Below are 26,958 nucleotides of genomic sequence, written 5' to 3'. Positions count from 1 at the left end.
CTCCTCCTTAACCCCTTCCTTCCTTTCCCTGTCCCTCCCTCTCTCCCTCCCTCCCTTCCTTCTTTCCCTCCCATCATCCCTCCCTCCCTCCCTTCCTTCCTTCCTTCCTTCCTTCCTTCTTTTCCTCCCTTCCTCCCTCCCTTTCTCACTTCCTACCAGGCCCCAAACAGACATGTGGCTTACTGGGTGGAGCAGAGTGTGTGGGACTGAAGGTGGGACCATGGCAGCCCCATCGACTCCTCCCTGTTCAGGGTTTCCCAGACTTGGCCTGTGATCCACTTGTGGGCTGCACAGAAACTGAGCCGTGACTGAAGAAATGGAGCAAAGCACATTCGAGGTGAGTGCTGTTATCGGTGATGGATGTGCATGCATGCGTGGATGTGCGTGTATATACAGGTCTGTACGTGGCTACAGTCATACATACAGTGACTGTGAATGTGTCACAAGTCAAGTGACTGTATACACGAGGGTGTTTTTTCATGAAAATAGTATCAGTTATGGACGCTTTCACATGTTTACACATGTACATGTGTACATACATGTGCACACACATACCTATGCAGGAGGTTCTCAGTAACTTGTCACAACCACAGATGATTGAGCAACTCTCTTATTCTGTTTACTTCAAGAGAAAGAAACAAGCCAAAAGCCCCTGGGCTTCTCAGGAAACCGCTGACAGACATCTTTAGGGCAGGAGTTGAAGGTGGGGGCTGGCCAGCATCCCTGCCCACCTGCCTCAGCGCTGGAGGGGATGTGGACACTGCCTGCAGATGTCCAGGTGGTGCTGGGCTTGGGCTGCAGGAAGCCCTGGTTCCATGACCTTGCCAAGTTCCCTGGCCTCCCCCGTCCTCCGCCTTCCTTATCCGTCTGCCAGTAAAGGATCAAGAGCCTCTTTAAGGTCGTTCTGAGATTAAAAACATCACGTGTGAAGGGTCTGAATTGTGACCCTGTGGGGACCCTTTCTCGTCCTTCTCCCAACCAAAGGGTTTTAACTTGCAGAGCAGCCCAAGCCATCCCCAGTGTCCTTTACAGTGACAAAGGCCCCTAAGGTCCAGCCCCACCCTTGTGGTCTACAACTCACCAAAGGAACAAAACATAGACAAAAACTTAAAAGAAGCAAACACACACACTCCGAGCCTGCCCGTCCCCTGTCCCCCAGTGTGTAAGATCCACACAGGAAGGAAGTGGCTGGGTGATTCAAGGAGGCGGAGCTGCTAAGTCTTGAGGAAAGGAGTATTTTCCGACAAGACTGCCTTGGCTGTGGTTTGGAACAGGATTTCAGCCGCTGCTCTGGCCAGCACCCCTGCCCCCCGACCCCACCCAGCCCCCCGCAGCACTGGCAGGGAGGGCAGTCTAGACACGGCTGCTGGTGGGCGCCCGGCAGGAAGGCACCCCTGGGCTGCTGCTCCAAAACACAGGAGCTGGACCAGGCAGGCTCAGGACAGCTGCTGCTGGGCAGCACACAGGGAGGGCTGTGGTTGGGGCACAGGGCTGGCCAGAAGGGCTAAGGGGAGCCATGGAGTCTGGGAGGCCTGTTCCTCTGTGTGTTCCCAGATCCTGACTCACCAAAAAAACCTGTTTTTGATTTCTGGTCATGACCAACTTCAGGCCCCAGCAGGTCCAGCCCTGTGGAACCAGGGTAGCTCTAGGCACGTCATTCCCAAACACAAAAGTCCCTTCCACACCCCTTTAACCCACGAGGCTTTACGCGCAGGACCTGGTTCTGGGCCTGCCCACCTGTGCCCACAGCCTCCTGCTGGCCAAGCCTTTGCATGCCTAGACCCAGCTCTATTGGAGGCAAGCACCAAATTTACACCTCCCTTTGCACTGCTGGCTCCCTGTCCTGCCTCCCTGACCTCTGTCCCAGGCTGCCCAACCCCAGAGCCAGCCCAATGCTACCTCCTCTGTTCACCTTCCCTCTCTCCCCACCTGCAAAGTCTGCCTCCCCCACTGTTGGCACTGATGGGTATTTTACTGTATTGGGGCTGCATGTCCAGCTGGAGTTGGCCACTCCAATTCTCTGATCCTAGATGGGGACCTTGAGAGCTACCAGGTGAGAGGAAGTCATGAATGCTAAGAATGACTGTAGAACACAGAACACACTGCCATCTCCGTCATCATCATCAGACTGGCTGAGGGACTCCACCAGTGACTGATGATGATGATGATGACAACGGACCTTTTATCCTCCACTAGGTGGTAATAGCTCCAGAGTGGGACTCATCTCTCCATCTTCCCTTTGTGCCTCCAGACTCTGTCCTGCATACAAGAGGTGCTTGAAAAAGAAATGTGAGGTGGATATCTCCAATGGTCTGGGGCCAAAAGATTCTCTGCATGGAGGAGGGCAGATAAGAGCCAGGGCACCTCTGCAGAACAGGGTGGGCAAGGGGCAAGAGAAGGTGAAGGTAGCTGTGACCTCAGCTGCCGGGAGCTGGCCTAGGACCAACGTCCACTACACAGAGCCCATGAGCCTGTGACCCCAGGTAGTGTGGGCCCACATGGGGACAGGCTGCATCCTGACCAAAGGTGCAGGGAGACCTCACAGGGCTGAGTTCTCAGTTTGGACGGTGCTCCCCGGGACCCACAAAGCCTCTGTAGTCCAAGCCTAGATGTCTGTGCCGAAAGAATAAGTACTGGGACACAGGTAAGCCCCTGTCCTGTGTCTTATGAAAGCCTCAAGTCACAAGAAGCCTGGCCAGTACCAGGCAGTGAGGCCAGACACCCTGAGGGGGCCACACTCTGGCTTCTATAGGGACAGCAGGCAGTGCCCTGAGAGGCCAATGTCCAGAGTGGAGGGGAGTGGGAAGAGGGGTCCAAGCTGTTTACTGGGAAATCCTAGTGCTGCCGCCAGCAGGGTTGCTGGGAATCTTTGTTCATGTTCTGTTGTTTATAATAGAAATACTGAGACTGGGTGATTTGTAAAGAAAAGGAATTTATTTTTTACAGTTACAGAGGCAGAAAAGTCGAAGGTCAGGGGCTGCATCTGGTGAGGGTCTGGTGGGGGCTCTGCACAGGACACCACACGGCGAAGGGGCTGAGCCTGCCAGCTCAGAGCGAGACCTCTCTTCTTCTTCTTCCTGTAAAGCCACCGGTACCTCACCCATGATAACCCATTCACCCCTGAATGGGTCAACGCATTCATGAGGGCAGCCCCGCCACCTTACCAGGGTCTCAGTACTGCCACATCGGGGATTAAGTTTCAAACTGAGTTTTAGGAGGACACATGTATTCAAACCACACCATTGAGATCACCTGGATCTTGAAACACATTGTTCTTAAGAATCTCAGGACAGAGATTTCTTGAGTGTTTCTGGCTTTTCCCAAACAAAAGGGATGTTCTCAGATCCGATTAACAGAAAAAGGCCCTCAGACCAGGGTCTCCAGGAGCTTGCCAGTCCCGCAGCAGACCAGCAGCACTGGGCCTGAGGAAAGGGGTACACTTGAAAACAAGTGCTGGAAGGTGACCTCAGCAGGTGACAAGGGGGGGTCTCATTTCCATGGTGACCATGGGGGGTCCAGAGCATCCATCCTGGGGTTGGGCAGCTGAGCCACCAACAGGGGTCCTGGTGGCTTCCGGGCCATGGGCACCATGGAACCTGGTCCATTAGTGCTCCACTTTCAGAGAAATTCCAAGACCTCTGCCAGACTTCCCTTTGCCCAAAGCTTTTGTCCTTTACTGCAAATAGGTGGTCCCTTTCCCAGGGTATGGACCCTCTCCTGGTGGACCCAGTCCTGCCCCTGTCCACTCAAGGGCATCACTTGCTGGTTCTCCCGTCTTCTGCATTATTAATTTTTTATTTCTCCCAGAGTTAGTGGACCCAGTTGTCCTTACCTCCAGGTTAAAGCCAACCTTCTCTGCCTTCCCCTTCCACCAAGATGGAGTGGCAGGAACCAGATTTAGTCTCCTTCCTAGAGCAACTAACACAACCAATCAAAATATGAGAAAACAGGACATCAGACAAGAAGGACAGTGGTCCCTGGGTGATGGGATGTGGATGGGGTGAGCCCTTTAATAATAATCCCAGCTCCCTGCTCTGAGGACATTTACAGACTGCTGAACAGAGGGCCGGGGAGGGAGCCCAGCAGACTAGAGTGGGCTACTTTCCTCTGCAGAAAAGACAGACCTGATAGTCCAGGGAGGCCAAAGTGACTGGAGTTTTCAGGACAGAGGACCAAAAAGGAAAGAGCTGACAAGAGACAGCCCTGGGCTCCTGCAGAGGGTCCTCTTGCGTGTACAGTGCTGGGGGCCATGTACTCCCTTGTGCGGGACTGCACATGTTCTGGCTCGCTGGGCAGAGTACTCAGGGGGTATCCAAGACTTAGCCCTGGACTGAGCACTGCTCCAAATCCACTTACCAGATCATAAAAGCAAGCCCCAACAAGATCAAATGGTTTCTCAGAAACTTCACTGCATCTCAGGACAAAAATAAAAGCTCGAGATTATTTATAAAAATACAAAAATACTTAGCAGGGGCATGGTAAAATTCACATAGCCAGCATCCAATGGAAACGACCAGGAATGTGAGGAAGCAGGAAGACAGACAGGCCCATAATGAGAAGTGAATCTGGCCCTGCAGGGCAGGGAGAAAGCAGAGAGAGCAGAGAGGAGTGAAGAGGCTGGGGATGATGGGGTGGGATGAGAGGGCACCTGTTGTTAAACACACAGTCTGGTTTGATTAGCCTTTACCTGATGAGTGACGCTGAGTGTCTTTTTATATGCTTGTTGGCCATTTGTATATTGTATTTGTTGGGACTCTCCAGAGAGAAAGAACCAAAAGGAGGTAGATAGATAGGAGAGAGAGAGAATAGAGATAGAGATATATAGATATATGAGAATGATTAGGGGAATTGGCTCCGGCAGTAACAAGGCTGAGAAGTTCCATGATAAGCTGTCTGCAAGCTGGAGGCCCTGGGATGCCAGCCAGTAGCATGGCTCAGTCCAAGTCTGACAGCATCAGAATCTGGGAAATCGATGGTATAATTCTCAGTTCAAGGCCAAAGGCCTAAGGACCTGGGAGACCACTGCTGTAAGTCCCAGAGTCCAAAGGCCAGAAAGCCTAGAGTTTTGATGTCTATGGGCAGTAGAAGAACAATATCCCAACTCCAGAGAGAGAGAAACTCAACTTTTCTCTGCCTTTCCCACTCTATCCCAGCTAACCAGGTGGGGCCCACCACGCCGAGGGGAGGTCTGCCCCAGTCAGTTCACTGACTCACGACACTCCCTACGGACACACTCAGAAGGAAATGCTTTACCAGGTCTCTAGGTGATCCCTAACCCAGTCAAGTTTACACCTAAATGTTTTCACCACTGGGTATGATGTTGGTTGTGGGATTTTTGTAGATATACTTTATTTTTTTTTAATCAAATCATAACTGTGTACATTAATGCATTTATGGGGTACAATGTGCTGATTTTATGTACAATTTGGAATGCTTACATCAAACTGGTTAACATAGCCTTCACCTCACTTACTTCTTTGTTGTGTTAAGACATTTATTCTCTTACCACGTTCAGGTAATATTCTTCTTCACACATGTTTTCTTGCTTTCTATGCTAGTTCTTTGCCCATGTTTTAATCACATTGTTTGGGGGGTTTGTTTGTAAGAGTTCTTTATATAGTCTGAATATGAAGCCCCTTAGATAAGTGGTTTTCATGTATTTCCTCCAATTCTGTAGGTTGCCTTTTCACTCTGTCTATCGTTTCCTTTGACATAACAGAAGTTTTTAGTTTGATATGATCCCATTTGTCTATTTTTGCTTTTATTGCTGGTGCTTTTTATATCATATCCAGGAAATTACTGCCAAATCCAATATCAGGAAGCTTTCTCTCCGTATTTTCTTCTATGAGTATTATATGTAGTTTAAATTCTTCCATTTGGGTCTTTTACCATTTTTAGTTAATTTTTTTATATAAGTTAAAGGTCGGCTTCTACATGTGAATATCCAGTTCTCAACGCTTTCTGTCCTTTCTTCATTGTGCGGCTCTGGTGCCACCGTCATCGAGCATCATCTGACCGTGGGAAGCTTTATTTCCCTTCTGTTGTTCTATATGAGGTCTGACAACCATATGCTTATGTTGGCAGCTGTACAAACAGTGCAGTAGGCTTCATAACCTTGGTGTGTCAGGGTCCCACAGCTGTGCCTGTGCTGAGGTGTGGTGGCGTCCTGATGAGTGGCACTCATTGTTGTGTGTGTCTGTGTGCCTTCATGAGAATGTTAGAGCTTCAGTTAGAGCAACAAACAAACATTGAATTTCTTGTTAAACTTGGTAAGAGTGGAAGTGAAATTTGAGACATGTTAGTCAAGGTTTATGAAGATAATGCCATGAAGAAAATATCAGCCTACAACGTGATTAAATACTTCTGTGACAGGAGGGAAAGCGTCACTGACGGAGAAAGGTCTGAGTGGCCAGTAATGAGCAGAACTGACAAGAATGCTGCAGAAAATCACTGAATTGTGCATCAAAATTGCTGGCTGACTATGAGAAGCACAGTAGACCAAGTAAACACTGACAGAGAAACAGGAAATTTTTAACTGAAAATCTTGGCATGAGAAAAGTGTGTCAAAGATGGTCCCAAAGAAGCTTGCCAATGAATAAAAGCAAAGGAGAGTTTTGTGAAACCATTTAGGGCAGCAAGACAATGTTTTGGGCCATGTTATCAGTAGTGATGAAACGCTGGTGTCCTGATACAACCCTGAAACAAAGCGGCAAAGGGCACAATGGCAGTCAGCCAATCTTCCATGACTGAAAAAGTTCTGTCAATCCAAATCAAGAGTAAAAATGATGTTACTAATTTTTTTTATATTAGAGGGATTGTTCATTATGAATTTGTACCAAGTGGACAGTTAACCAAGTTTATAATTCAGAAGTACTTAAAAAGTTTCATAAAAAGTTGCAATAAACCTGAACCTTTCAGCAACTCACGGCACTTGCATCACAAGAATGTACCAGCTCACACAGCGCTGTCTGTGAGGAAGTTCGTAGCCAATAAATAAATAACTGTATTGGAACATCCTCCCTGCTCACCTGATCTGGGCCCCAATGAGTTTTTCTTTATCTGAAGAAAAAGGAAACATTGAAAAGAAGGCACTTTGATGATATTCAGGATATCAAGGGTAATAGCTTTAATGGCCACTCCAGAGAAAGAGTTCCAAAATTGCTTTGAAGGGTAGAGCAGGTACTGGCCTCCGTGCAAAGCTTCCCAAGGACAGTACTTCAAAGGTGTCCACAGTGATATTAAGCAATGAGGTATGTAGCACTTTTTCTAGGATGAGTTCATGAACTTAATTGTCAGAACTTGTATGTATACCTAAGAGTAGGACACTCAAACACATAAAAACAAAATCCCTTTTACTTCTGTAAGATCAGTAGTAATGCCCCTTCTTTCATTTCTGATTCTAATAATTTGAGCCCTCTTTTTTTCTCCTGGTCAGGCAGCTGGACATCTGTCAATCTTGCAGGTCTTTTCAAAGAACCGGCTCTTGGTTTCACCAATTTTCTCTATCATTTTTCTATTACATTTATTGGGTTTTATTCTCTATTTTATTAATTTCTGTTCTAATGTTGTTTATTATTTTCTTCCTTCTGCTTAAGTTTAGTGTTTTAAGTTGGAAAGTCAGATTATTGATTTGAGAACTGTCTTCTTTCTTAACATAGGCATTTATGGTTATAAATTTCCCTCCAAGTACGGCTATGTTCATGTTCCATTAGTTTGGGGATATTGTATTTTCATTTTAATGCATGTTGATGTTTTTGCGATTTCCCTTTTCATTCGTTTCTTTGACCCACTAGTTATTCAGAAGTATTTTGTAGAATTTCCATGTATTTATGAGTTTGCTAAATTATTTTCTTGCTATAAATTTCTAATTTTATTCCCTTGTGGTCAGAAAACATATTTTTTATGACTTCAGTCCTTTTAAACATATTGAGGTATGTTTTATAGCTTAGCGTACATTCTAGCCTAAAGAACCTTCTACATGTACTTGGGAAGAATATGTTGGTTTTTTGTTTTTGTTTTTGTTTTTTTGTAACTGGGTGAGTGTTCTAAAATTGTACAAAGTATCCATCTGATCTTACTAAGCCTTTAACATATTAGTCATTATAGTTATTATTGTTTTAAGTTCCCGGTCAGACAGTTCCAACATCTCTTGCTTTCTTGTGTCAGCTCATGATTTTTGTTATAAAGACGGACCGTAGCCAGTAGAGGTTGAGGTGAATAACTCGTGGTTGGACATGAGCACGCTCTTCCTTCTGTTAGGTCTTTCATGGAGGGGTTCTGTGAATCCAGTCAGAACTTGGCCCAGGTTGGAGATTTAGTGCGCAATGGTTGTCCTCATAATGGACTTCGGATTCTGCTATTACTTTGCGTTTAGGATGGGGACTGTTTTGCTAGAACTTGTACTTCCACTTCTCCCAGGAGGGCCCCATGTGTTTCCCTCCTCCATCCCCAGTTTAAGGCAGGTGTCCTCAAACTACAGCCCATGGGCCACATGAGGCCCGCCTAGGACATTTATCAGGCCCACCACTGTCTATCCTGCTTAGCATCCAGCTCATCCCGGGGCCTATAGTCTGACCCTCCAAGGGTCTGAGGACAGTGAACTGGCCCCCTGTTTAAAAAGTTTGAGGACCTCTGGTTTAAGGCTTTTTCCCCCACGGGAGGTGGGAGTGGGAACAGGAAAGGCCAGGGAAGAAGTAACTTACAACACTGGGACACTGTCTCAAGAGTGTCCTTGGTCTGCCCTGTATCTGGTAGGACATATTTAACATGTAACTCCATATGTACCTGTTATATAATGATATGCAACATATTACATCTACTGATTGCAGTCTGTTAATTTTGCAACTTCCTGTCTTTAATGGTAGAATTCTTTTATTCTTGGAGGTTGTATGGAGGTTGTTTTCCTAACTGTCCTCTAGGGCTTTTCAGGCACACAGCCTTGTCATCTGCAAAGACGGTTTTCCACTTCGTTCTCAGGTCTGAGAACTGTTTTTTCTTAATCTACTTGAATTGCTGCTATGTTAAGTATTAGTAGAATTTTTTAACTTCTTGCCTTGTTTCTGACCTTGCTAAAAATGTTTCCATTGTTTCCCCATTAAGAAAATAACTGTTTGAGGTATGGTTACATGCATCTTTTTATCATGGTGAGGAGAAGCCATCTGTTTTTTCAAAACTCAAAGTTCTAAAGGATAGTAAATGTTTTCAAAGGCTTTCTTAGCGTCTGTGGAGATACTCACGCAAGTGTCCTTTAACTTATCGATGTGGCCAATTTTAACAGATTTCTTATTACTGATTCATCTTTGTATTCCTTGTGTAGAATTTGATTTCATTGTAAAACTGATTTAGTTCTATAGTTTGAGAGATTTTATTTTTCTTTTTCTTAATTTCCACATTCCTATGGCCAGAGTACTTTTCACATTATAATTCCACAGAATAAGCTCATGGAAGTTAACTTTCAAAAGCCTTCTGTGTACCTAAAAAGGTGTTGATCTTTTCTCATTCTATTAAATAACTTGAAACAGTTTAAATTTTTAAAAATCCCCCCCTTTTCAGCTCTGGGGAATTATTCTCTCACCATTTCCTTCTTTCCTACTGTAGTGTACAAAATAATGGCCCACCAGAGAAAACCGTCACAGCCTAATCCCGGAGCCTAAGAATATGTATTCTCACATGGAAGGGGAGACTTTGCACATGTGATTACATTAAAAATCTGGAAATGAGGAGATTTTCCTGAATTATTTTTGTGACCCCAACCTAATCACAAGAAGGCCAGACGTGGATATGGAGAAAGAGGGGCTGCTGGGACTGTGAACTGGGACCACCTCTAGGGACAGGTGCAGGGAGAGACCGCAAAGAACTTAAAGTAGACCTACCATTTGATCCAGCAGCCCCACTGCGGGGTACATACCCAATGGCAAGAGGTCATTTTATAAAAAGCACACCTGTTCTCAAATGTTTATAGCGGCACATTTCGCAAAGACATGAAAATAACCCACTACCCTCCAAGACATGAATGGATTTAAAAAATTGGTCTATGCATATCCTGGAGTACTACGCAGCTGTAAAAACAAATGGCCATCTAGTATCTTTTATGGAGACCTGGGAGAAACAGAAATCAGTCTCCTAATTGAAACATCACAAGAATGAGAAACAAGCACATGTGCTCAATATCAAATTGAAACTAATTGATCAACACTGATCTCAACGAAAATCAAGATGGGAGGGGGGAGAGGGGACAGGTACCTTCACACCTGTTGGGTACAGTGCACGCTATCTAGGTGAAGGGCACACTCATAGCTTTGACTCAATCTGTACAAAAACAGTATGTAAACAGAACCTGTATACCCCCTAATATTCTCAAATTTAAAAAATTAAATTAAAGAAAAAGAAGGGGCCAAGAGGGTCAAAGTCAGAGGTGTCATGACAGAAGACAGCGAGGCCATGATGAAGGCAGGAGTCACAGTCAGAAAGAGAGAGATGGGAAGGCTCCACCGCAGTGGCTTGGAAAACGAGCCGAGGAGTTAGGCAGCCTTCAAGGGCTGGGACACGGTAGGAGACAGTTTCCCTCCTAGAGCCTCCAGAAGGAATGTAGTCCTGGTGACACGGTGATTTGGGGACTTCTGGCCTTGATAGTTCCAAGAAAATAACTTTGTGCTGGTTTAAACCACAAAGCTTGTGGTCGTGGCTTACAGCAACAGTACAGTGCCCTTCCCTCCAATCTTTCTTTTTTTTCTGTTCCTTCTTTCTGAACTCTGAGGAGACACATTTTGGACACCCCACATGGACACTGCTCATCTCTTAACTGTCCTCTCAGACTCCCCACCTTTTTGTCTTACTGCCCTGCAGTCTAGGAATTTACTTGGATTACACTTTCCAATCCTACTGTTGATGTTTCTTTTTTTAATTTTGACAACCATATTTTTAACCTTTCTTATTCTGTGATTTTTCCTTTTCCTAGGTTCCTGTTCTTGCTTCATGGATGCAGTGTCTCCTCAGACATCCCACAGAGGGTAATTATGACTTCCAGCTTCCATTCATTGCCGTTGATTATCTACTTCTTCCAGGAACAGTGGCTAGGTTTGCTCATCTTGGTTCTTCTGTTCTGTGGTGATTATTCACCTTGGTTGCCTGTTTACATACACAGAGGAATGACAAGGCTGATGCATACAGGTAGCTGGCTGGCTGGCGGGGGGGCCCCTTTGTGGTTCTGGGTCTGTCTACTCAGCAGGCCTCACCCCTGCCTGGGAAGGCTGGCTTGAGCTCTGCACAGAGCCGTGAGTCATCTTACCTGGCAGCCTTCGCTGGAGGGTGCCTGCTTCCTCGTCTCCACAAAAGGACCTTACTAATGAGGGAAATTAACACTTCTCCCAGGTTGATTCATTTTCTTAATAAGATGTCTTAGTGCATTTGGGCTGTTATAACAGAGTACCATAGACTGGGTAACTTATTTACAACAGAAATTTATTCCTTACAGTTTGGGAGGCTGCAAAGTCCAAGATCAAAGTGCCAGCAGATGCGGCATCTGGTGATGGCTTCCTGGTCCAGAGTGGATTGTCTTCTTGCTATGTCCTTAAAAAGAGGAAGTGGTGAGAGAGCTCTCCAGGCTCCCCTTTATAAGGGCACTAATCTCACTATGAGCATTCTGTTCTTACCTTCCAAATGCCCCACCTCGTTATACCATCATATTGTGGGTTAGATTTTAACATATGAGTTTTGAAGGGACACAGACACTTGTTCTCTAGCACAAGCTTATTACTAATCCTATCCTAGTGTAAACAGCACTGCTAGCCTCTTTGTCTAGCATGGTTAGAGGCAAGGAGAGAAGGAGCGCACTCTGCCGTTCCATGGACAATCCCTCTCCAGGGTGAGCAGAGAGGGGAGCAGTCCGTCCAAGCCCCCTTCTCCTGCAGCATTCAGTCTCTCCTGCACACTGACTGGGATGTATTTGCCTCTGCCTTGGTTTACAATCAACATGGTCATGCCTGTTCTCATCTTCTGGAAGTCCATGAAAGCTGCTGGGGTCCTGCCCTGGGGGGTCCTTTAAGACCTGTGGAAATGGCAGCTCAGCTTATTTCCCTGTTTTTCCCCCTTTCTGGGAGTGTTTTCCTTGCCAAAATTGGGGTCTTCAGTTCCTATTCTCCCTGCAAAAGCCACAGGCATATGGATACTCTCTTTGCCAGCTCTGCTTGAGATTATGCTATTTGGCCATTTCCAGGGAATTTGGAAAGGGGAGAGTGCCTAAGCTGAGGGCAGCCTCTGGGATACTCAGTTATCAACACATGTGTGAGAATGTGTCTGTGTGTAGGAGGGGACTCTGCCTTGAGCAAAGTCAAGGAATTGCCTTTGCTCAGCTATGGTGCTCCAGTCCAATAAGATCACTTAGAAGCACTAACTTTTTTCATGAGAAACTTAGTTGACTGTAAACTCTGAGGGTGGTGAATCATTTAGGATTATCTCTGGCTGTAGGTCAAAGAAACCTTAACACAATAGTGGCTTACCCAATACAGTGGTTTACTCAGTACAGGAGGGAGGGAGTCCAGGTCTGTTATGGAAGTTTCCATTTCCAAGATCACTTCATGGTCCAATGTGACTGCTGTAGCTCCCGCCATCATGTTCACATCCCAGCCAGCAGGAGAAGAAAGAAAGAGGAAGGCCTGGCCCATTCATTTTAAAGTTGCTTCCTGGGATAGTTTGTTTCATGACACGGTCATTCACTCCCCATTGGCCAGAATTGGTGCACACAGCCACGTGCCCAGCTTAAATTAACAGTTCTATTATTAAAGAAGGGAAAGTGTCAGCGGGTTGGGGTGGAGGGTGGGTGTTGTGCTGAAGGAGCCTCTTCAGTGGCCATTTCTCCTTTATGGTTTTATTTCCCTCAGTCCTCAGTCTGGAGAGGAGAATTCTGGAGTCATGGTTCATTAATTATTTGCTGGACACCCAGTTTCATTGTCGCCTTTAGCTTAGAATACGTTTGTTGTCCAGGGTAACCCAGACTGGAGCAAAAGATCTTGCCCCAAATTGGTTCAGAGTAGAAAAGACACTAAACAAATCAGAGACATATCTGTACTCAAACATTCTGAGGATCAAGAGAGACAGTCAGTTTGAACTGGCAACAGAGTTGCAGAGAGAAAGGAAATGGAAAACAACTTGTTTCTCAGGCCTTGGCTAGAACACCCTTCCTCATCCGTTTTTTCCTGCTGGGTCCCCAGGGATCCTGCCCAGCACATCAGTTCTGCTGCAGTGAGTGACGACAGCAAGGCTGCTGCTGAAAGAAGAAAACAATCCACAGTACTCTCACTGGTCCCTCTAATGCAAACATTTTTAAAAGTATTTTTCTCCCACATTCTACCATCTCATGTTTTGATAAGGCCCATTTACTGCTGCTGACTGAGCCAGAACAGCCGCCTCAGGCCAGCGTAGGGAGGGCCTGCCCCACAGAGAGAATTCTAGACAAATGGGCTGCAGTAATGTGTGTGGTGAGCAGAGAACACAGGGGCTGCCTCCCCAAGCCCCACGCTGGCCTCTGTGCAGCTACTGCTGGAGATGGTGCCTTCTCCACCCTGGCAGGTGGGATAGTGTGGGAACCAGGTGGTCCAGGGCTCCTGACAGTCTGGGGGGACACGAGTACTATGTCCTACTCCAGATGGGGATATTCCCTCGGGCTCAGCAGATCCGAGTGTCTTCTCCAAATTAAGGCATCACTCATCCCCCAGATTGCTTGTCCAGGTCTTGGTCACCTGGAACCACCTGGGGAACCTCAGCCGGGAACCTCAGCCTGGAGTCTCAGCCCAGCCTCATCTCCAGGGCATCTGAGGTGTCCCAAGCACACTGCTTCTATCCACCCCACCCCCAGAGGTGGCCCTGTCAGGGGGGTCATCAGCCGGAGAGCTCCTCCCAACCTCCTGACTTCATCTAAACCTTGTCCTTATGGAAGCTGGCAGGGAGGCATCTCCCCGCTGTGGGGTCCCCCCAGGGAGGCCACAGGCCCACTCAGGATCAACAACTTGGGAGCATCAGAGTCAGGAGTTGAACCTGTCTCTGGGCTTGTGGCCCTTCTCTGCACCGCCTGATGGCTTTGCTCAGGATCATCTCAAGGGCCACCTCAAGGAAACGTAGGAAGGAGAGGTCAGAGGTCACGTCCTTGACAGACTATCTGTTCCATGCTAGGATGTGAGAGAGGATACCAGAAAAAGTAAGGTGGTCTTCCCAAGGGAACCCCAAGGATATACCTGCAAGGTCCTCCCTCTGGTGACTCAGCTCTTAGGAATTTGTAAAAACTTAACTTCCTGGGACCTGGAGGCTCACACTTGCTCCCATTTCTTTGAAAGCCTGTGGTACGCATAAAAGCCAGAGCCTGCTTCTCCAGCTTGATTCAGACTGACAATGAGAAAGGTACCCGGGCCACTTTTTCACTGGGGATAAAAAGGAGAAGACCTAGCCAGTCGGGGAGCATGGCTGTTTTGAATTCTGTGCCTTGCTTCACCGGCTGAAACAAAGCCCTTCGTCTCATAAACATGGTGTTTGGGTGCTCTTTCTCTCCGTTGGGTCTGTCTTCTTGCAAAAGATAGACACTGGTGCCACTCACCTGCATGCCACTTCTTTGGGGGAACTGAATTTTCCAAGGTCTGCAGCAACAGCGTCTCCCACTAAACTTGCTCTTCTTGCGAGGAGAGGATGATGGAAATGCAGGTAGCAGGGAGGTTCCCTCCTTTTGACTCCGGGAAGGACTGGTGCTCTGGGGTAAGTGATGCCATGTGACTTCTGAGGCTGAGTCAAAAACAGCGATATGGTGTCTGCTTGGCTCTCTTGGGACACTGCCCTTTGAAACTCAGCCACTGTGCTGAGGTGAAGGCAGAAAAAGGCTAAGGGATCCCAGATCCAGACCTCTGAGTTCAGCACCCTGCACTGGCATGGCCTCAGACTAGTCCTCCATCTCTGAGCCTCAGTTTCCCGTTTCCCTGTTGGTAAAATGGGTATAATATTGAGTATAATGAGTATGGTATTTCCCTGTCAGAGTTACTGGGAGAATTAAATCCTGCGGGAAGAGCCCAACACAGCCCCCTGTGCAAAGTGGTGCTGGTGCCTGCTGGCCTCTGCTCTGCTGGGTCTCCCCCCAATCACAGCCCTGCATCTAGAGGGGAGTTGCTGGCCCCAGGCATACATGCCACCCCTGCTCCCCTCAGAGCAGGCAGCCCGTTATCTTCTCACCCCCCACCATGTCCCGCCCTGGATGTGACATCAGAGGGCCCTATGTGAATGGGCAGTGACTTTGTGCAAAGAGTGTAACTCTGCAGGCCAGACGATCTGATGATCTGATTCTGCCTGCCCTGGGGGACGTGTTACAGTGCCTCCCTCAGTGCCTCCCCTGGAGGCACCTCTACCCTCTGAGAGCTTGAGCCCAAATTTCAGAGGCAGCTCGAATTCCCTCTCTCTCTCAAACACCACATCCATCACATCCAACCGGCTGTGCCTTCACAGGCAGTCCGCACCCAACCACTGTCAGTACCTCTCCCCACCCTACTCCCACCCCCCCCCCCCCCCCGGGCTGGGACAAGGTCACTGCTCTCCTGGGTCCTCCCTCTCCTGGTCGCTACTTCTACTTCCTGTGTGGCAGAGTGACCGGTTAACACCCAGCTTGGGGCCTGCCCACCCCTGTCAGAAGCCTGCCTAGGGGGTCCCCCATCTCCCTGCAGGGTGCCTGTCCCACTCTAACCTCCAGACTCCTTTCCCCTCCCCTCCCTCTGTTCTGGCCCCTGCCTACACTTGGCACCAGGCACTGCCATCTCAGGACCTGGCATCTCTCTCTGCCTGGAAGACCCCTCACAAGGCTGGCCAACAGGTCTTTTTCAGGCCTTTATTTAAATGTGTCTCCTGCTCAAGGAGGCCTCTCTGAGCCCCCTGCAGACCACCCTCTCCATATAGGGTCTCCCTCTGTCTGCCAGTTTCCTGATTGCCACATGACACATGCACTTTGCCTGATGTTTCTTGCCCCTCCCCAATTAAAATGCAAGCAGGAAAATGAGGGCAGGGCTTTGTTGTCAGCGGCTGCTGCCCTCACTCCATGGATCCCTGGGAGTAAATGGATGCAGGAAGCTCCCTCCCAACTGAGGGAGGTAGGGGTGGGGTGGGCGGTAGGGGCCAGGAGGAGTGAGGATGGAAGGAGACAACAGGACTCAGCTTCTGGCAGCCTGTTGGGAACCCCCCGGGGAGGCCTCAGTCAGTGCTGATGGCAGTTTTGGGGTCTAGGTCTGCCTCCACGGTGAGAAGCCCCTGGGTGAAGGGCAGAAGCCAAGTTCAAAGAAAGACAGCTGAAGCTTTGAGGAGCCATCCATCAAAGAGGCCTTGGAGAGGATGTGGCACTGAGATATGAGGCCCAATGTGGCAGAAGCCCAGAGCCCAGAGTCAGGCTGTCCAACCTGCTCACCCCAGCACCCCAGGTAGGAGGTGTGCACCTGCCTAGAAAGCCCCTGAGCCACAGGACCCTCCCTCCCAGAGGCTGGTGCCCCTCCACTCCTAAGTGACCCCACCCTGGCTCACTCACCCAAGGTGAGACAGTCCCGGTCATGCACCCAGCCATGGAGGGAACTGGTCTGGGAATAGCGTGGGCAGGCCTGGGCCTGGACCTGGACCAGTGAGTGCCTAGGAATCTTCAGGGGTTGTGGCCTTAGCATCTGCATGGCAGAATGGCTCTGGGAAACCAAGGGAATTATGTGGTGGCTTGGCACAGATGACTGCAGAAAACTCAGGGATGGGAATACCCTGCCAGGGGGTCTCCCCCACACATGTGGGGTTCAGGGGCCTCTGGCTTTCAGAGGAAGAGTCCAGCTCCTCCCCAAGGGGTTTGGCACCCCAGGCCTTAGGGGTGGGGGGAAACTTGCTCTACTTCCCCACATCCTGCCAACCTCTAGGGAAGCTGGTGGGCGGAGAATCAGGGGGCTCTCACTCTGCTGGGACACTCTGGCCAAAGTGACGCTGAACTTCTGTGGGCACAGTCTCCCGGGAAACCTGCCAGCTGCTGTGCCCCAGCCAGCCAAGCAGATCAAAGGGAGCTGTGGGGGGCGAGTGTTAGTAGCTTCCAGGCCTGGCTGGGGTTCCTCCTGCCCACGGCAGACTCCTCCTGCTTCTCTGCTCCCACAGCCCTGGCTTCCTGCTTGGTCTCTCCAGGGCTGGTGGTTCCGCTCCAAACTCAGCTGCTGAGGACTAGAGGCTAAGGCCTGGAGGGGAAAGGTGGCTTGAGGGGTAGCCCCAGAGCTCAAAACTCTAGCCCTGGGATGGGGGATCACTGCTTCTCTGTTGGGGCCCAAGAGCCAGAGGGACCATGCTGCAAGGGATACCCCGGCGGCAGGGGCAGCACCACTGACGTGTCTCTGGAGCAGGCGCCCACAGGAGCCTGGGTGCAGGCTGTGGGCTGGCTCTGGGGCCAGAGCGGCTCCGCCACTGCCCACCATGCTCTGAGCACACAAATGCCAGCAGCGGCTTCGGTTCTGCTGCTTCTCCCCCACGCTACCCCCTTCGTGATGTGTGGATGCAACTGGTGTTTGACCTGCTCTGTCCCAGTCCCCTAAGCTTGGGCCTTTTCCTTGGCAAAGTGGTCCTGCCTCTGAAGCCTGGGCTCCCTATGGCTCAGGGGTTGGGGGAGCAGTGAGATCACCAGCAAGTACCAAACCACTGAGCCTGAGCACCATGTGCTTTTTGGTTGGGAGCCTGTCCGGGCAGAGGCCTTCTCCTAGAGAGCTAGAGATCAGGCAAATTAGCAGAGCCACCAGAGCAGAGCTGAGCACAGACGCGCAGCAGGCCCCTGATTAGACTAATTGCTGCTGCCGGCCCACAGACACTGAGTAAGCTAAACTCAGGGTGGGGACAGCAGCTGGGAGGGGATGTTTTCCCTAGAAGCTGCTTGCTGAAGGTCATCAGCAAGGCTGAGGTGAGGGGGAGCATGATGGAAGAAGCAATGGGGGGTGGGGACCCCACAGTCAGCAGCAAACTCTGCCCCCCTCCACTTTCTCATCTGTAAAGTTCATCCCTTTGATATTTCTGGTGTGGCCACCAGGCATGGTTGGTAATAATAAGTGTCACTAATAGATTGGCTTGGCTCTGTACACGGATCATTTAGTTCTTAACAAACTCATCTTCACTTTTTAGATAGGGAAACTGAGGCTCAGCGATGTTAAAGAAAGAAGCAGCCTGGGCCCTAAAGGGAAAACAGGACCCAGAACCTCCCGGGACACATAGGAACCTGGTGGGACATGGGGCGCCACCTCGCTCAAGGACAGAACCATGCCAGGCCCCTCCCACTCCAAGGCAGCTGAACCTCTTGGCCAGCGACTTGGCAGTCACTGACTAGTGAGTGCCCCTGCCCCCTGCTTGAGTGCGTCCCAGGGCCCCAGGGTGAGGGCAGGCACACTGCACGGCTCCCAGGTCAGCTCAGGAGGGCATAGGTGGGGCCCAGTGCCTCCCCCAATCCACCTCTGGGCTCCCTGACCCTGCAGCTCCTTGCCCCTGTCAGTTTCCAACTGCATGGGAAATGACCTGTTCCATCTAGACTGGAGGAGGGAGGAAGTCCACAGGGTGGTCAGCACAGGCCCCTGGGTCTGCATGCATGGCCCACAGCTTTCATGAGATTGCCTTTCCATCTAACCAGCCCCCTTTTTGGCCTTGCAGCCCCTGGCTCAACCTGGTCCCTCTGGGCAGAAGGCCCACCACATCCTGTCACCTTGTCCCCCTCTTCTTCTAGCACCCAGCGTCACCCTCACAGCCCAAGATCTCCAAGGTGCAGCCTCTCACTCCCACCTAGGTGTTCCTGTGGCTGGGAAGGCTCGAGAACAGGCCTGGGGCTACCCACACCTCCAAGACCCTGGCCAGGCTGAGACTGAGACAGGGCCGCACACAGGAGAAGACAAAGGGCCACTCCCTCGGGGGCTCCCAGGATCACTCAGAAACTCCACCCCCTTCCCCAAGGTCCCTGTGACTTCAGGAGGACCACCAGGCCTAGAGTGTTTAGGAACAGCAGGGGCACATCAAGTTCCAAGCCGCACCCAGCAGACTTTACTAGTCTTGCCCATCACCTTTCACACCTGCGATGTTTGCATGAAACTGTTGAACCCACAAAGGAGTTCAGTCTGTGTCAAGTCGCTCACCACACAAACGTTTGTACTCGCTTAATACTGTAACATAAAAAATGTCTAATTATTGAGACAATGAAGATCGCCAAGGTAGAAAGGAATTTTTAGTATGACAGACGTCTACCCTGAGAATCTCAAATCCATCTCTGACTAAGGCCTCATGGTTTGGGGCAGGTGTAAGGATTCTCACAAGTGGCCACGTGCATTGGGGGCAGGTGGTGGGGGATGGTGAATCTTGGTGTTAAGACGTCTGCCCCAGGCCCTTCAGAGTCTTAGCTCCTAGAAAATCCATCCTTTCAGACCAGGGTCTCCCAACACATTGGAAGACCAAGGCAGGAGGATCTCCTGAGGCCAGGAGTTCAAGTCCATTATTTCTGTTCTAGCAGTTAGTTAAGAGAGGGGGTTGTAAAAAACATTTATGGGCTTGTGGAGCAGGTTTCAAAATGAGAAGAATGAGGGACGTAGCCTTGGTTCATAGCATCGATTCTCATGGTGTTGTCAGAACCAGCTGCAATGCTGACCTGGGAAGCTTCTGGAATAAGCAGGCCATTCTCAGACTTCTGAACCTGTAGTCTGTTTTAATACACCCTGAAGAAGAGCCTGGTACCTGCTGTGGTATGAGACCCCATACCCTCCCTCTCCCACCCTCAGACACTCCCAACCCTGCCCCCAAATCCACCTGTCACTTCCTCTATACCAAGGCTTCTCCCATTCAGAGCCACTCTCGACCGATCCCTGGAACTCCTAATCTGCCTGAACATGCCCTCTCACCAGTGGTGGGTCCTGGGCATGTAGGCTGATGGGTCAGATCCCCCACCCATCTCACGGTTGAACTGGGTTAGAGCTCACAGGTCTGTCTCAGTGTCTCATCTGCTTTCTTCAAAGGCGGCGCCAAGTGTCTGAGCAGGGACAGAACTGGGGACCCTGCAACCCTTGTCCCCTGGAGAGATAAAGAACAGAAAGCCCTGTGTGGGGTGGGGGCCCGGGACCAGCCACTCACATGTCACTGCTGATGGGAGGCCCTTTCATGGCCCAGCCTGGGTCCATGTCCAACTGACCTGGCAGAAAAAGGCTTCAACAGGGGCTGTGTTGCCTTACTGTTCAAATCCCAGGGTAGAGCCCCAAGTCCCTCACTGGGCCCCTTCTGGCCCCTCACTGGGCAAGCCCCTCACCTTGCCTGCCTTCTGTGTGTCCCCATATCCAGTCAAACTAGCCCTCCCACGGCGTCACTCAGCCACATCAGGGGAGCGCTCTTCCCTGGAAGCTCTCAGGCCACTGTCCTTTCCTACAAAGTGCCAACTCTGTGTCTCTCTGGTCCTTGGTGTCTTTTTTTCTGGAATAGTGCCTCGTATCCTTATGGTGTCCCTATGGTTTCCCTGTGCCCACTCCCCCATCCCCTGCCACATGTCCAGGCATGTAAGGTTGCATGAGTCAGAAAGGCCCAGTGAGCCTGGGAGCTGTTTTCTCGCCTGTAACGTGGTGCTTCTGACGCGCCTCACCACCCACCATGAGTGTTGCCCCCCGCCAGGTAGGGCATTGGGTGCTGCTTCCAACCTGGAGGAAGCATCAGCCCGCACTCCACATTCTCGCAGAGGAGACACCTGACACTCAACAGCAGCAAAAAAGACCAAAAACAGAGGACAGAGAGGAGAGAAGGAAATGAGGGTGGAGGACCATGAGCAAACAACAGGGGCCCCTCCAGACTCGGGGGGTCGGGGCTCTGCAGAGGAGAGGAGGGGTGGGAAGGAAGGAGCAGGCTGCGGGGAGAGCAGTGCACGCACCCCCTAGACTGGAGCCCCTGAAGGATTCCACAAGCAGCTGATGGGGGACTGGAGGCGGGGGACGGATGGACAGAGAGGGCAGTGGAGTCAGGGTGTCAGGGTGCTGGGGCCATCAGAGCTAGAGTGCAGAGGTGGGGTTTATTTTGAGGGTGACAGGGACACATTAGTGAGAATAATAAGCAGGGTGACATTTCAAATGTCCCTACTGGCTGAAGCTGCAAAGGGGATGGACTTAAGACACAGGGCACTGCTGTGGGCCAATGCAGATGGCCGAGTGGCCCTGCTTGCCCTAGGGCCCCTGCTCAGCCCTGTTGTCAGGGGATTAGGGAATTCCCTAAATCCCTCAACCTTTACTCTACCCCAGTTCAATGAGAGCGTGTTGACATCTTCTAAGGGTGTGTTGTTGTCCATGAAATTCAGACTTTTTCTTATTTTTAATTTTAAAGTTTTAAAATTAACATTCAATTCATTGAAGTTATGAATGTAAAGGCCCAGTTCTTCCTCAAACTTATAAATTCAACTTACTTATACTTGTATTTTATGAAAAAGCCTAGCAACTTTTAACCATCACTTCACAAAGGGAGAGAGAGACACTGACTTATGTTTGATCCATCCACATGTTCTGTTAATTAAATCTCTTTAAACATAGTAAACTATATTTGTACAATTAACTTTTAATTTGCTTTTTAAGTACAGCACTTCAATACTCTCAATGACCAAAACACAAACCCCCTTCCCAAGCACTTAAGTACTATTTACAAATCTAATACATTAAAATGCGGTAACTCAAGCATGGTACCTGTAGCTCAAAGGGGTAGGGCACCAGCCCATATGCCGGAGGTGGCAGGTTCAAACCCAGGACCGGCCCAAAACTGCAAAAAAAAAAAAATTATATACACATATATAATTTTTTATACACTATATATAAGGACTCAAGTTTTCTATGTTTTCCAGGGTAAGAACTTAGATTTCAAGTTAAAATCTCAAGTCTAAATTAATTATCCGATTATAATTTTAAAGTCTCATTAAAGTCTCATGACTCTAACAGGGCAGATAATCTTCAACATGACAAATGCTGAAAAGAATAAATACACATATTTAACCGTGGTAAAGTTATTGTTTTGATTCTCATCAGTATCTGGATGAATAATTCTACAATTTTGTCACCGAGAGGGTATCAAGAAATGCTGCGGTAGGTTCTGGGCTGACAAAGTGTTTAAGGGCTGGGAGGCTGAGCATACGTCTGTGAATATACTTAAACCCACTGAATTACAGCATACCCTGCATAGCTGGCACTTCCCTACACTGATCACCTCCTTAAGTTGACCTAATTTTCATGGATCTGACGTGCACCCCACATCTGTACATATCAGCACAGCAGGCCGAGCTCCTTATGTTGTTCTGTAGATCCCTTCCACAGGGAAGGAGAGGCTGAGTCCTCCCACGCCAGACCCTGGATACCCATCACGTTTTACCTAATTCCTTTTGCTTTAAAACACACACGTTCCCTATCCCCACTCTAGTGGCTGCACACCTAATTGCATCCCCTTGTCCTATTTACTACTTGCTTCAGTTCTGGGTTTGCTTCCAGGATGTCCTATTAGCAGAGCCAACAGGTGTGTAAATGGCACCTACCTAACTCTCCCCCCACCATGGACACCTGACTGTAGCTGCTTGGTCATGCTAGTCCCCTGAGCCCTGATCATTGCTTCCTACCCAGGCCGTACCACACTTTCCCAGCCAAATGTCCACCAGCAGGGACAGGAGAGGGATATCCCGTCCTCTGTCCCAGTACAAAGCTGAGTCAAGAGCAAGCCCTATTCACCAGCCGTGAGCTCTCTCAGCAAAATTCCCTCCTCACCTTCCTTGTGTTAGGGACATTCCTGCATCCCTCTCTGCAGTGCTTCCGATGTTGAGGTGTGGACCAGAAAAGCAGGTGTCCTCAGGCATCAGTCTCTCAGGGGTCCTGGAGAGCTGTAGGAAGGGGATTCTCAGCCTGACCATTAATACCCAGGCAGAGAAGGTATGAGGAGCGCCCAGTCTCGCTGTCCTAGACACAGCCTGCAGTGACAAAGCGCAGATGTCTTCCTCCTAGGCTGGAGAAATTGGCTGGCAACAGAAGGAGGAGGCCTGGAACAGCTGGTTTAACCAAGTCAGAGGATGGTGGGCCCTGCCCTGGGACACTTGTATCAAGGCCCCTGAGGAGACAGTAGCCAGAAAAAGCTGGTCAATGTCCAGGAGGCAGAGGGTCAAGGCTCAGAACTGGGACTCTGAGGGAGACTTCCTGGGCAGGGACCTTCACTCCACCCCCAAGCAGCAGCATGACGACGTGGGGGACTCAATTTTTATACCTTGGGGACTCCCTGGTGCCTCCACTTTTGTGTAATTTTATCGAATTAATTTTGATGTTATATTATTAAATTACATGTCAAAACTATAGATAAAATATGTCCTCTTTAGCCATCAGGGGAACATAAATCAAAACCATAAGACACCTCATCTGATGGGATGGCTATTATCAAAAAGTCCAACAGTAACAGGTGCTGGGGACGCGGAGGGAAGTAGGCTCTCTGAGAGAGGGCCAGTGGGAGTTCAACACGGTGCAGAGGGAGGCAGCCTGGCAGTTTCACAGCTAAACGGAATGTTACCACATGACCCAGTATTTCTACTCCTAGGTACACACCCAAAAGAAATAAAAACATATGTCTGCACAAAAATCTGTACACAAAGGTTTATAGCAGCATTATTCACAGTAGCCAAAAAGCAGAAATGACCCAAACACGTATCAATTGATGAATGGATTTTAAAAAGTGAAATATCTATACACTAGGTTGTAATTCAGCCCCGAAAGGGAGGGAAGCGCTGAGACCTGCTACAGCGTGGGTGAACCTCGAAAAGGTATGCTGAGGGTAAGAGCAGGACACAGAGAGTCGCATATTGTACAATTCCATGTATCTAACATATTCAGAAGCAAGCCCATAGAGACGGAAAGTACATTAGCCCTTGCCCAGGGCTGGGAGGTGTGGAGTTAGTGGGGTGAGAGCTAAAGGGTACGGGGTCTATTTTTGAGGTAATATTCTACAACTGACTGTGGCAATGGTTGTATATGTGTGTGACTACTTAAATCCACTGAATTACAGTAGAACCCCCATAGCTGACCACCTCCTTGAGTTGACACGTATGTCATGTACGTATCAGTACAGTAGGCCTAGTTCCTGATGCTGACCACCTCCGCGTGTTGAGCAGTTCGTTACAGCCCCTTGAGTGGTCAACTCACAGAGGTTCTACTGTATGTAAGTTCAATGGCTACATTATATGATGTGCAAATTATATCTTAAATTTATAGAAAAATGTACCTGGAGAAGTCTTGTTTCTACCCCTATCCCAGCTGCCCATATACACAGGGCTTCTTTTATTTATTTTATTTTTTTATGTTTTTATTGAGATGGAGTCTCACTTTGTCACCTTCGGTAGAGTGCCACAGCATGATACCTCACAGCAACTTCCAACTCTTGGGCTTAAGCATCTCTCTTGCCTCAGCCTCCCAAGTAGCTGGGACTACAGGTGCCCGCCACAATGCCTGTTTTCTTTTTGTTTGTTTTGGGGTTTTGGTGGAGATGAGGTCTCACTCTGGCTCAGCTGATCTTGAACCTCTGAGTTCAGGGCAATCCACCTGCCTCAGCCTCCCAGAGTGCTAGGATTTCAGGCGTGAGCCACCACTCCCAGCCCACAGGGCTCCTTTTTGCTGAATTGGTGTGTGTGTGTGTGTGTGTGTGTGTGTGTGTACATACTAGTCTCCTGGTTCCACACAGAGCCTCCATTTGCACCTCATGGGCAGGTGGCAGTGGGAAGGCAGAGAGTCCATATAGGTCCACCACTTAGAAGAAATGGTGTCTGGGTGGTAACAAACACATCTCAGCAGGAGCTCATTATTATCACCTTTGAAGGCCAAGGCAGCTGAAGCCCGGCTGGGAAAGGGCTGCCCACTCAGCTGTGACCCCAGAGTCTCCGGAGATTGAGCCCGGTGGGGTTGGAGGTGGGGAAGGACTCGTGAAGTACTGGTACCATCAAGGAACACAGGGTGCTGGGCTCGATAGCTGGCACCCCTTTCCTGGCACTAAGACCTGTAGGGGATCAGTGCATCCTAGGTCCAGGGTGACACGGGGAGGGGCTGCGAGTGGTGTGGTGGGTGAGCTTTAGCAAGATTCAGGTAAGGCCTCTGATGAGCAGCACGAGAGCAGAGCCTGGAGGGACTGGGAGCATGCCTGGCTATCTGGACCAGGCAGGGCACAGGCCAGGCTACCGCCACGGGGTGGGGTGGTAGGGTGGGAGGGGGTGGTGTTGTACAGAAGGGTGCGGAGAAGCCACGTAGCTCCCATAGGGTGGAGGCTCGTGAGAAGGCAGGGGCAAGGTAAAGCAGGTGCCAGGTGAGGTGGGAACTAGAGGCCATTGGGCGTGAGGATGGAAGCCAGCTGCGAGTTCTCCTTTGAAAAGGACCCCTCTGTTGGCGCTGGGAAGGAGATGGTCGTTGCCCCAGAGCCACTGCCGTGGGTGGTGCAGAGTGGGACCTGCTGCAAAGGTGAAGCCCAGGGAATTTGCATCTGCCCTGGTGTGCAGCAGGGTCTGCAGCGCGACCACACATCTAGAACTGTTAAGCAACAGGCCGATGTTTGCAGCACAGGGACCTTCTGGAAGCATCTAGGTTAGGAGGGGTGTGGGTTGGGGGCGTTGCGAAGGCACTGACGGAAATATGTAGGGGTCCCCAGGAGGGTTCATGTCTGGGGACAGTAAGGAAGGCAGCGCTGCTAAAACACTACCAGCACTCTTCCCTGAATTTCCAAAACATCACCCAAGTCTCTGTGCTCTGTGTCCCTGCAAGGGCCCAAGATATTTCCGGGGATCCTCCTGACCCTCTGCCCCAGGAAGGAGCCCTAGGGGTGGGGGTAGCCGAGCAGCAACAGCCTGAGGGGACAGGCAGGAAGAGATGGCGTCCCTCGGACACCCTGCAGGTGCAGTGCGTTCACCGGCGAAGAGGCCAGAGGCTCCGTGGTCACTTAACACAGGAACCAAGGGACGCCAGTTACAAGGGCACGGGCGGGGCGGGGCGGGGCCACGTCGGGAGGGGCGGGGCACGTTCGGCTGGTGGCCCCAGGCTCGCCCCGCCCCGCAGTTACGTGACCCTTGACTCTCCAACACTCCGTCCTGCCCAGTGAGGAAGAAGGACGGTGACTCTCCCTCTTTCTCTGGGTCATCGTCTCTTAAATGAGGTCGCCGGGGTAAAAGCACCTTAAAATTACTACTGCAAAGAACAGTGCACGTGATAGCCAGAATCAAAGGGCGTTCAACGCGTTCTCGAACCAGGGGGCAGAAAGGCATCCGGAGCGTCAGAAATAGAGTCCGGTGGCCCGCGGGGCGCCCGCACCGAAGCCCCCGCCGCTGGGGGTGGCTGCAGGACGCAGCGCGGTACGGTCGCCTTGTGCGGAGCGGTCGGTGGCGCTGTGAGGGAAAGCTGAGCACGTCCGACCTGGACGGCTAGCCCCGCCCCCCGGGCTCAGAGGGAGCGGCTGGTCAGCAGGACCCCGCCTCGCCCGGGGGTCGCCTTGCCTCTGCCTCTGGCTCTGCTGCCATCGGTGCCGCTTCGGCTTATCAGCCCACATGGGAATCCGGAGCCTTCCTGGTGTTCACGGTAAACTTTCCTCCCTGGCAAGCTGGTCGTGAATTCCAAGAATTCTCTGGAAAGCCCAGGAACACCCCCCTTTCCCTTCCTCCCCTCCTCCCCACTCTGGCCTCTCGCCCTGACTGTCCCTGGGACCTCAAGCCCTACCCACTTCACAGCCCTGTAAAGCCCCACCACGCGCTGCGCCCCCCAGCTCTTCCCCCGCCCCCCAGCACGCCCCTTCCTAGAGAAGATCCAAGTAGTTGTGTACTGTGCACCCTTTCCTGTTTTAGCACCCTATTAAGGGTCAGGACAAGGGGCCAAGCCTTGGGGTGCCTGGGGACAGGGAGGCCAGGCAAGGCTTCCGCAGACAGGACATGTGGTCTGGGTTTTAGAGGAT

General features: G+C 50.2%; 1 long non-coding RNA gene across 1 annotated transcript; it reads right to left on the bottom strand.

Moving 5' to 3' along the window:
• Window positions 1-11,479: 11,479 nt before the first annotated feature.
• On the bottom strand, window positions 11,480-26,390 carry LOC105888114. The gene is made up of 4 exons (XR_001161757.2): window positions 26,189-26,390; window positions 14,585-14,957; window positions 12,498-12,680; window positions 11,480-11,568 (listed from the first exon to the last, which is right to left on the bottom strand). It is a non-coding gene; the product is annotated as an uncharacterized LOC105888114 (long non-coding RNA).
• Between the last annotated feature and the right edge of the window lie 568 nt (window positions 26,391-26,958).

This window comes from Otolemur garnettii, unplaced genomic scaffold (genome assembly GCF_000181295.1).
Source record: "Otolemur garnettii isolate 467f Iridium unplaced genomic scaffold, OtoGar3 scaffold00194, whole genome shotgun sequence".
NCBI classification, from domain to species: Eukaryota; Metazoa; Chordata; class Mammalia; order Primates; family Galagidae; genus Otolemur; species Otolemur garnettii.
The sequence above is the reverse complement of the archived record's forward strand: the minus strand, read 5'-3'. Positions and strand labels throughout refer to the sequence as shown.